This window comes from Lissotriton helveticus, chromosome 9 (assembly GCF_964261635.1).
Source record: "Lissotriton helveticus chromosome 9, aLisHel1.1, whole genome shotgun sequence".
Taxonomy (NCBI): Eukaryota; Metazoa; Chordata; class Amphibia; order Caudata; family Salamandridae; genus Lissotriton; species Lissotriton helveticus.
In genome coordinates this window covers 623375675-623387816 of record NC_136070.1, presented here as the reverse complement: position 1 = coordinate 623387816, position 12142 = coordinate 623375675, and the positions used below count along the sequence as shown (strand labels likewise).

Sequence of the window (12142 nt, the reverse complement as noted above, 5' to 3'; positions counted from 1 at the left end):
GGTGGGCATGGCACACAGGGATGTGTGCCAAGTCGACTCTTCACTTTCACCTGCACCAAAACACGCAGTCTGCAAAGGCAGTATGTGGGTGTTAGGGTGAGTGTTGTCTAATAGTAACATAAAACATTCTGCAGCCCTCAGAGATTACGAGGCTCTTGGTAACAGGTGTATCTTTACAAGGGACTTGCATGTGGCCCAGAGGTGCTCCAATTGTGGAAACAAAGGTACCATTTATGGGACGAACACAGGTGCTGCGGCACGGTTGGCAGGGTCCCAGCACACATAGTCAAGTTAGCATCTGAAATCTTACAAAAAGTGGGGGGTTACTCCAACAAAAACCAACTTTCCTACAGTAAGGTTTTCAAGTATATGGCAAATAATAAAGAGATGTAAAGTTGTATTATATAATGTCACATATGTGCATGTATGGATAAATCATTAGAAACTCAGACTTTCTAGTGTTATTATACATAAAGCTATTTTTGGGGGTATTTGTTTTAATAGCTTTTTTAAAGTTATGCATTTTTTATTTATTTTTGTTCATTAATGTTATATTTGCTTCAATATTTTAATAGTGAAGCACTTATAGATGTGATTGTTATGATCACATTTACACATTGTGATAGATAAAATAAAACAGAGACACATAAGCATCTAATAAAAATAATTTATATAATTTAGCACACATAGTGATAGATTAAAATAAACAGAGACCCATAAGCATATAATAAACATAAATGTTTATATGTTAACTATGGAGAGACATATGTACATGTTAGGCATAAATAATAATATATATATATTACCTACTGGCAGTCGCCAGTAAGTGGTTATAGTCAAATAGCATTTTTTCTTTTAGCAATATCTATGGCGCCGTTTGACAAATATTCGTGAAATTTTCAAAACTAATGAGGAGTTCCGATCAGCTCCTGTCTTGAAAGCTTCAGGGTGATTCATCAATGGGGGGCCGAGAAAAAAGTGGGGTCCCAAAAACTGGAACAGACTACAGCCCGAACTGCTGAACAGAATTACACCAAATTCGGCGTAAATACGTTCAGTAGTTCCTGAGAAATTAAAAAATGAAAAAATATTGATATCTGAGCACCAAGGAGGATTTGCGGTCCCCCCCGGGCACGAGCTTCACTCTGGTTGGCTTCCAACACTCCAAACAAGGAAGTGTTGGCAGCCATCTTGTGACTCGGTAGAACCAAGTCACAAGAAAACTGTCAAAAAGATGTTAAAGAAGAAGAAATGGGGGCAGGGTAGAAACACCCTGACCCCCTAGGCCTGCTCAGGGGGTCCTACAAGGACCCCCAGGGCCCTAAAAAAAATGTTTTGTTTAAAACAGCAGAATTTGCTTTGGGGTCGCGAATCCCACCAATTTTCTTTTTATTTAAATGAAGCACCGGCTCCCGCGCTTCATTTTAATGAGGCCCCTGAGTGGGCCATATCCCCGGGGCAATGGCAAAAAGAAATAGCGGGGGCCTCCACAGCCCCGGGGACCACCAGCACCCTGGGGCTATGCTATTTATGTGCAGGGGGCACATGGCCCCCCTGCAACCCCGGGGACCGCCACTTCCCGGGGCTTCTTTTAAAATTAATGCGTGGGGGGTCCTAGCCTCCCCATGCTGCCCCGGGAACCGCCATCTCCTTCGGGCTCTATTTTATGTTTTTTTTAAAAAGATGTGCTGGGGCAAGAGCACCCCACACGCCCCAGGGACCACCACCTCCCAGGGGCAAGGACTTATTTGAATGCTGACCCCAGGGCCCCAGGGACCACCACCTTTCCGGGGCTATGTAAATTAAGGGAGGAGGCCATGCGGCCCCCGCGGGAAACATCGAAACTTTTACAACGCACTACCATTACAACGCAACCATTACAACGCAAACTATTACAACGCATTGCTCTGGGGGGCGCTATAGGATAGGGAATAGGTTAATTTACTATCCAATAACCTTCCCTAGTGTCCACGGGGACTGGAGTTGGAATAGTAAATTAAACTATTCACTATCCAGCACCCAGAAGCACTATGCATTGTAATGGTATGCGATGTAAAAACCGCATTGTAAAGGCAGGCGTTGTAATAGCCTGCGTTGTAACGTCATACATCCGGCCCCCCCTCTAGGAGCCATTGACGGCCCTGGGAACCGTCACTCCCTCAGGGCCAGCTCCTGCAATGTCCTGGGGTGCCACCCCCGGGACATTGCCATTTGCTATGGCAGGGAGGGAGCCGTGTTCCCGCCCTGCCGTAGCAAATGGCAATCACTTCAATGAAGCAAAGCAGGATTGCTTTTGAGCAAGGGGAGCTGCATGTCAGCAGCTCCCCTTGCTCAAAAGCAATGCCGGCTCCCGCAGTACACAGGGCGCCTGCAGGACCATGGGGGCACGATGCCCAATGCAAAGGGCCGGATCCGGAGGATGGGATCCCTGGGCCAGGAGTGGCCTGGGAGTGGGGCCATGCGACCCCCCAACGTTAATAAAAAAAAGGGTGTTCCCCGGGGGATGGGGTCCCCGGGGCTAGAAATGGCCCAGGGGAGGGGGCCACACGGCCACCCTCCCCGGAAATATAATTTAAAAAAAGAACCAGGCCAGGCCACAGGGGATGGGGTCCCCAGGGCCAATAGTGGGCCAGGAAAGGGGGCCCACATGACCCCCTTCCCGTCTCTTTAAAAAATAAAAAAAATATGAAAAGTAAATGCTCAGACCCAGGGGGATGGGGTCTCCCGGGCCAAAAGTAGCCCAAGGAAGGGGGGCCACACAGCTCCCTCCAATAAAATAAAAAGAAAAAAGAAACCGGCAACTTGCCACACCCCTTTTTCCACCTCTCTGCAACTGGAGGAACCTGGTGTGCTAGTTGGCCTCCGGGACCCTCAGGATTCAAGGGCACTGAATCCCCTAACTTACAATGTACCTGGGGGTGTGCTTGCACAGCGGTGCAGGGAGGGGATGGGTCTGACATAAGAAGTGTACAAATGTGCCCCTGGTGCGTTGTAAATTAGGGGTTTAAGTAAGTCCCCTTCAACCCTGAGGGTCTCTGGGGGCCAACTAGCCCACCAGTTACCTCCAGTAAGCGCCACAGAGCTGCATTGCAGAGAGGTGGTTTGAGGCCACGCCCCTTTTTACACTTACTGGAGGTACCTGGTGGGTTAGTTGGTTCCTAGGGATCCTCAGGATTTAAGAGGACTTAATCCCCCAACTTACAACGTGCCAGGGGGCGTGTTTTCACAGTGGTGCAGGGAGGGGGAGGGGCCTGATATAACAAGTGTGCAACGTTGTTCAATCCTAAAGGTCCCTGGGGGCCAACTAGCCCACCAGGTACCTCCAGTAAGCGCCACAGAGCTGCGTTGCAGAGAGGTGGTCTGGTGCACTGCTTTTGGGGTGATGAGGTCCTCTTGTATCCTGAGGACCTCAGGACACAAGTGGACTTCATCCTCCGAGCAGCAGTGTGCCAGAAGCCACGTTTGCAGTGTGGTGTAAAAGGGGGCGTGGTTATTGATTGGTTGTCTGAGCGGAGACTTTCGCTGGAACTGATCAGCCTGCCTTCAAGTCCGATACCATCAAACACCTCACCCCATATTGTACAAAGTGAGCCCGTGCCATCGCCATTGGTTGATACGCATTTAATTGACGGGGTTGATGGCAACCAAGATGAGGGCCCCTCCTTATTTGAGCCACCAGTAAAAAAGTAAAGAGGCGGAGGCAGGAAAATAGCTCTCCAGCTGAAAAAACAAACTGTGTTATTTATTGAAGATCAAATTAATATGGGACTTGGACAAATTGTTAATAACCTTCCTATAAAAGTTGAAGAAATTATAATATCGCACCTTAGCCAGCCCTATTCTTGTCAGCTGGATAAACTAGAATTACAATGTAAGTCTGAGGGAAATCCCTGGACTGACTTGTGAACAGCACTCTATACGTTGACAACATTAGACTCCCATTTCATCCATACATATCCTCTTTATAAACAGGCCAAAAACCCCCTGTAGACAAATAATTCGAATGATATTTCTACACATTCATTAGATCCAAAAAGCCTTAAAAAGATTAATGGAGGGTCACCAATACTCCTGATATAACATATAGATGGTACCCTCTAGGCTTTACTTGGATTCTCTAAAGCACAGTGCGTCGACGCGTTTCGGTGTTAATCCCGTAGATGTGGTTACACCTTCATCAGGACAGTTTTAAGTGGGGTCATCAATTTCATGTAACTGGTATCCATCTTAGATATGCATGCCAGTATTGATGATGGGCTTTAAAGTTCTGTGGATCTGTTCTTGCCAAATGTCTTTTGCAGTGTCCCTCGAGTTAGGGTCGTTGTTTGCTGTCTTGAATCTTTTAGGAGGTCTGTGTATTGCGTTCCTCTCTCTTAGTTATTATTTGTGTTTTGGTGTTCCCCTCTCAGGTATCCATTGAGGTTTCATATGAATACTGGTATCTCATATCATAAAAGAGTATCTTTATCACCCCACTTCTTTGATAGTTAGCTGGGCTGTAAGATGAATCGCTTCGCTGGCTCCTAGAACTGGATACGTTCTGGTGGATGGCCGCTAACGTCGTCTTCTCGGGTCTTTCTCGATTCCAAATGATTCTAAACTAGAATTACTACTACTTCAGGCAAACAATTGTCTTACTGCTAGTACCCCAGTCTGCACTGGTTTAGCACCAAGTGGATAGATTTGTCCGTTAGCGGCTAAGGAGAATGACTGTAATAGTCATGCACAAAATATGGGGTTGTTAACTAACAATAGTAACCCAAGGGTACACAAGGTGTCACAGCAGTTATCAAGAGTAAGTATGCAGAACTCAGGTTGTATAGGCCTACAAGGAATGACCAGTCTTCCAGAAAATGGCATAGCCCAAGGAATTGCCTCTGACCCAGCCACAGTCCTGTGTACTCCTCTTGGGGCTGCCCCTGAGGGGACTGGACTGATGCATTAAAATGAATCCAGTGGCTCGAGACCTGTTAAACCTAGTATCCTGGTGAGTCCGAGATCTGAAGTTTTACACCTGCCCCCTGAGTCAACCCTGCTTGTGACTGTCCTAGTAGGAGTTCCACCCCAACAGGAGAACATCAAAGAGTCTACAATGGACTTAATACACAGGGTACACACTGGCTAGGCAAAACACATTCACACAGTCAATCTTTTGCCCCCCACATTATTATGGCTATAAGAGTTGGTTGGGTAGGGAAAGTCACAAGGAAACATAGGAGTGGGGATTGCATTCTGGTTAACGTAACCCACCCTGCACACGTAAGAGCCATGTTACCAGGCCAATTGAGAGCTGTGGCGTCTACAGGAATACAGGTTTTCACACTTTCCTTTTTTCATCCAGAAGGGCCACTACAGGGGGCAACAGATTTTTTTTTTTGTCCTCATCTCACCCTTGGCAAATACAATCGAACACTGGCAACCCTAATCCATCCTGGGCGCCCAGAGCTGAAGTTCTTGCTTCGCCTGGAGCCATCCCGGCTGCCCCTTTATTCCAGGGCCAGGTGTAATCATAGGACATTCTCAGGACTTTGAACCAGCCTCATTTCTACGCCCCAGTCTATATGGGGTTGCCAGACAATGCTATTGGTGTTATGTAGCATTCTAGATTCCAAATGTGCCATTCTTAATACAGCCCGGAGCCAATTTTCATATAGGGGGGACTAGCATCTTTCCACAACTTGCAGATTTCTCTACGTGCAATGAGTATAAGAGTAAAGAATAGAGCAACCTGTGTCCCCCTAAATCTGCTAATGAGGTCCATGTCCAGACCCAACAAGACCCTTACAGCGTTCAGTCTCAATGTCACCTTAAAAATACTCTCCAAAGCCTTCTCCACAGTACCCCAGAAATTACACAGAATAGAACATTCATAAAAGACGTGGATATCATCCGCCTCTAACATACCACATCTGGGGCACAAGGGGAATGGGCTAACAAACTTTGCAATTTTCTTTGGCGTATAGTAAAGCCTATTTACAACATAGAAGTGATTCTTCTTAAGAGAGGCAGACCTAACATATTTATACAGGTATTGGAGAGATGTATCATAAAGGGTGTCCGAGACAACATCCAAACTAGACATGCTCCAAACAAGATGTAATAAGGGTGCCTGTAATTCATCTGCCTCCATCAGTTTCCTGTACCATAGTCCCACTTCCCTTTTCCTAAAACCTGAGGATTGGAGAGCAAACTCAATGTCCCAGTTACCGCCAATGTTCTCTTTCTCAGCGGAAAACCAGGAACAGAGTTGGATATATTTAAACCTAGAAAAGGAGTCCCCGATTTTTGATCTCAAGACCTCCCAGGGGAGTACTCCCTCTGATGTTACCAGGTCTGACCAAGTTGTTATTCCTGCTCTCCTAACAGGAAGGGACAGAATATCCTGGAGACAAGATGGTGTGCCGGGGGAATCCCATATTGGGGCAAAATCTGACTAGTATTTTATACCCCAACTATCTTTTACTCTACTCCAAAGCAATAGGGCAGATTGTAAAACCTTGAGGCGTACCCTTTTGTAGAACCTCGGTGCGCCGAATTTATACAAAAACCCAGGCCCACCTCCCTCTTGGTCTACCATCGTATTGAGGATCTGTCCCCAATTGGAATCGTCAGGGGTAGTGAGGAGGCTTCGAATATTTTTTAGTTGGAAAGCAAAGGCGTACCATAGGATATCAGGAAGCGCAAGTCCCCCCTTTAACAGCCTTCTTTTAAATTTTTTCCATGATATCCTTGCATTCTTATTTGCCCAAATAAACCTGCCAATCTTTCCCTGAATTATTTCCAAGATTTTATTAGAAAAGGTCAGGGGTATCATATTAAACAGGTATGTCAACTTGGGCAAAATAACCATCTTGACCAGATTTACGCGTCCATATATTGTTAGCGGAAGGTTTTGCCATCTCAGAAAGAGCTGGTCGATGTCCTTAGTGACCCTTTTTATATTAATCTTCACTATGTTATTGAGATCGGCTGTTATTAATATACCCAAGTACTTAAACTGGCTGCTTCGTGCTCCCTCCCATTCATCGACTCCCCAGCACATTATCTCTGTCTTTGAGTTATTAATTAAATAGCCGGAGTGTCGAGCAAATTCAGCCATGTTCTCCTCCACTCTCGGGAATACCTCTATCGGGTTACTGGTGTAGACCATCAAGTCATCTGCATACAATGCCAACTGGCAGCTAAATTCCTCTATTCTGAAAGGTGCGTCTCCTGTTTGCAGTCCCTCCTAAAAGAAATGGATCCAAATTTTACCCTTCCTGCGGCATCTTCCATGAAGGGCTAAAACTCTATTTGGTATTTTGGTGGCTGGAGCCTAGCCGCGGAAGAGAGCCTGCCACTTGCTGCGGACCCATGATTGCGCTCAACAGTGCGATCAGTGTACGGGGGATTGGTATCCAGGAGCAGCTGACCACTGACAAGAGGACACCCAGAGCAGCATTCTCACCAGCCCACTTGGGTTTTTAATCATTCATTTAATAACTGCCACAATGATGAACTCACACGAGGCAAAAGTGTATGCACTACAAGACCCAGAAGGCTACTTAATTTGACCACGCCCTTGGAGGCAGTCGTTATAAATCACGAGTGCATACTGCACCATCATTGCCCAGCAGAAGCCATTGAAGAAGGGATAGACTCCCGAAAATGGTTTGGCTGAACAGGAACAGATGGTGATTGTTTCCCTGCGTCTCCTGTTTGCAGTCGCTCCTAAAAGAAATGGATCCAAATTTTACCATTCCTGTGGCATCTTCCACCGAGGGCTAAAACTCCATTTGATATATATATATATATATATATTCACTGAAAAAACCATAGGTTATAGACCATATATAGTTAGGAATTTGCATTTACAAAACCTTGAAAATTCACTGAAAAAACCATAGGTTAGAGACCATATATAGTTAGCTGGACATTTTATTGACATAAAACCAATGAAATTCCATATATAGTTAGTTGCACTAACTATATATCGTGCACCCGCAATCCACTGCTGATGATGTCACATATTACATCATTCATGACATGGTCAGTGACATCACTGATGACATCACTGATGACATCTCAAATGACATCACTGATGACATCACTGATGACATCTCAAATGACATCACTGATGACATCATCTAGTGTCTGTGTTTTTGTAAAGTTTAAATATGTTTTACATATTGAAGAATGAGTGGATGTATGGAAGACTGAGTGTGTGTGTGGCTGGCTGGGAGGTGTGTGACTCTGTGCATATCAATGTGTACTTGTATCAGTGATTGTATAAGAGAGTAAGTATGTGTTAGTATATGTGTGAAAAAGTATGGTGGTCTGTGTTTAACTGTATAGATGAGGAAATCGAAGTGTGATTGATTCTTCACAGGACTGACTAGGTGTATGAGTGCATATGATAGTGTTGTAATAATGAGTGACTGTATGTATGAGTGATTGTATGGGTGAATGAGTGAATGTGTGTGTAGACGTAGGAATCAGTGAGTGCGTATGTAGTAACTGGTATTGGTGTTTCATGATGTCATCAGTGATGTCATTTGAGATGTCATCAGTGATGTCATTTGAGATGTCATCAGTGATGTCATCAGTGATGTCACTGAAGTATGGTGTTCTGTGTTTAACTGTATAGATGAGGAAATGGAAGTGTGATTGATTCTTTACAGGACTGACTATGTGTGTGAGTAACTCCATGGATGAGTGGCAGTGTGTGAGTGTCTGCATAGGTGTATGAGTGCATATGATAGTGTTGTAATAATGAGTGACTGTATGTATGAGTGATTGTATGGGTGAATGAGTGAATGTGTGTGTAGACGTAGGAATCAGTGAGTGCGTATGTAGTAACTGGTATTGGTGTGTCATGATGTCATCATTGATGTCATTTGAGATGTCATCAGTGATGTCATCAGTGATGTCATTTGAGATGTCATCAGTGATGTCATCAGTGATGTCACTGACCATGTCATGAATGATGTAATATGTGACATCATCAGCAGTGGATTGCGGGTGCACGATATATAGTTAGTGCAACTAACTATATATGGAATTTCATTGGTTTTATGTCAATAAAATGTCCAGCTAACTATATATGGTCTCTAACCTATGGTTTTTTCAGTGAATTTTCAAGGTTTTGTAAATGCAAATTCCTAACTATATATGGTCTATAACCTATGGTCTTTTCAGTGAATTTCATTGGTTTTTTAACAGCTAATATCTGTAGCTGTAAAATGTATTCTTCTTTAAATCCAAAAATATATTTTATATGTTTATTAATAACTTTTTTTTTAAATATTTTTTTTTCTTCGTTCCCGCTTCGCGAATCGGGAAGCTTCCCGTTAGCTGACCTTGATGCCGCGAAATAGACCACGAGCCGGTAAACGTTTCTTTACCGCAACTGCCGCGTTAGAAAACAACATCATGACGCCTCCCGTCCGCATGACGTTTCGCGTTGTCGCGTGATACGTCATATGACGTGCTACGTTAGCGAACTCGTACGCTTACCGAGTCGCAAAGCACAGGTTTCTGGAAGCAAACCGGGAGGCCCTGCAAAGCGCGTAACATACACACAGCAGGTCATGTGACTTGGTAATAACACTTTTCATTGGTTCATTTCACTTTCGGTTTCCTAATGATGTAAGACTAGGTCATATGATCTAAAATGAACACTTTTCATTGGTTGAGAACTATTTTTTTTCCCAAATGGTGAAAATCCCTCCTTCTTTCCTCACTCTGACTTTCATCATTGTGAGAGAAAGACCCTTTGTTACCAGTGAGCAATGGCTTCTTTACTAGCTTCAGCTGGTGCTTCCCCACCACCTCCACCACATCCAAGGAAGAGTGGACCACCTGCTAAAGTTATAATTCAGCAAGAAGACGAAGAAGAGGAACAGGACGACCTAGATAATCTCCCTATTATGGCCAGAAGATCTGTTGTACCGGAAGTAACGGGACCAGAGGGCAGGGAGATGGTGCCAAATATACAAACGAGATTTCGTGAAGTAAAACAAGTCTGCCTACATTGCAGTGGATTCATTTGCTACGCAGAAAGTAGCATCACTCTGATCAACAGAGCTATTGACAATCATGCTCATGTTTGTCCGAAACTCCCCAAACAATAAATTCTTTTTTTTTGTTTTCTTGCTCCTGTTGAGCCCTTTACAATGAATCGTTTTCGTTGCCCCCTCCGAAAAAAAAACAAAAAAATTATAAAACTGTTCAGAAAAATTCGAAAAAAGTAAAAAAATGTTCAGAAAAATAATAAAAAAAATATAAAACAACAAAAACAATTTAAAAAAAAGTTCTTTTCAGAACTACCTCCCCGTTATTAAAAAATTGGTACAATATTTGCAACTGTGCCAACCTCTATTTCTCTTAGTTCGCTTCCCAGTTCGCTCCCCGGTACGCGAACCGGAAGCGAACCCAAAATTTTTTTTTTAAAAAAGAACAGTAAGTATAAGGGAAGGAAACAGACACTTATGTTAAAAGAAAGACAGCTATAAGGGAGTAAACTAGAGATACTATTACCCGTAATTCACTGCTGATGATGTCACATATTACATCATTCATGACATGCTCAGTGACATCATCAGCAGAGGATTGCGGGTAACAGTATCCCTAGTTTATTCCCTATAGCTGTGTTTCTTTTAACATAACTGTCTGTTTCCTTCCCTTATACTTACTGTTCTTTTTAAAAAAAAAAATTTAGATCAGTCAGAAACAGTGAAAGTAATGAAATATAAAAGACTACGTAGAATATGAGGACTGTATGCAACAACTTTGACACTTACAGAAGCCTCACCTTCTCCATGCCTCCTACACAGTTCTACATGTACATCATAAATGCAAACAGAACAGAATTAATTATACATGTTAAATGGTTTATTTTTGCTGTTCTCAGAATGTATCAAATTTCACTAAAACAGTGACTTGAAGGTATTCATCATATAACAGCGGGGAAAAAAAAACACAATCAAAATGATTGTGTTTAAAAAACCCATACAACATTAAAAATCAGAATTCAGAACTCCTTAAAGTTAACTTACTTTCCATGACGGCCAAGGATGTCCTATGAACAGCTTACACTCTGTTGTGCTGTTATTACTTTCAACCCGCCACTTTCTGAAAGAAAACCTCCATCGTTTTCAAAAACATGTTACATACAATAAATGACTTCTTGCTCTCTACCACAAGATTAAACAAGGCCAAATCTTGTCAGAGCCATGTATAACTCTTGGATTTCTTGTTAGCCAATCCCGTCTTTTCGCATTTCCACAACTTTCAGAATTAAAATGTTGAAGATCATTTACACAATCCTGGACTAGTAATATCTTCCCCTTCTTCCTCAATCATGTTCTACATTTCCTATCACACTGATACTGCTTACTATGAAGCAGACTTACACTACCTTTATGACTAGTACAATTATTTAATTCTCTACATCACTTTTAATCACAAAGCAATGTAAAACAGTAGACAGCATTGCAGACTTACATTCCCTCTACTCCATGTTTTGATTGGCTGCTTCAATTAGCTTATAAAAAGAAACAGTTTTTCTGAACTCATTCAAAGTGCACGTATTTCTCCATAAAGTCCAGTGTTATGGTAAGAAGTTATGTCTCTGTACTACACTTATCCTCAAGGCCAAATCGTGTAGGAGCCATGAGAACTTCTTGAAATTCCTCAGAGCACATCCCGAGATTCTTTCCCTAAAATTTTGGTTTTAAAAACACCAGGTAAGAGTTTTTAAGGTCAAACGGCAATTTTTTTTTGAAAATTAAAACAGAATCATTGCAGAATGACCAGCCATTTCTACACTTTAAATAAGCTGTATAATGTCCTGATGTTATTGAAGGACCATCATGATATATAATTGCTACAGTTACAAAAGTCCTTCCTGATATTGACAACTGTGAAGCCACAACATTTTTAATTAAAGTTGTCAATTTTGTTCCATCAGGCCTACATCGTTGGAACATTAAAATGACATACTGGCCATATGTTCGTATAAATAATGTGGACATCATTTCAGATTTACATTGGCTACACTCCATGTTGTGATCAGCTGCTTTTACTAGCTTATTAAAAGAGACTGATTTACTGTCTGGCAAAGTTAAATATATAAATCTTTCTGAGTCTACACTAGTAGTAC

General features: G+C 42.8%; 1 protein-coding gene across 1 annotated transcript in view; it reads right to left on the bottom strand.

The window, feature by feature from the left end:
* LOC144781700 (cytochrome P450 2G1-like) overlaps positions 1-12142 on the bottom strand; it is a 322006-nt gene that overhangs the window by 182420 nt on the left and 127444 nt on the right. The window lies entirely within an intron of this gene.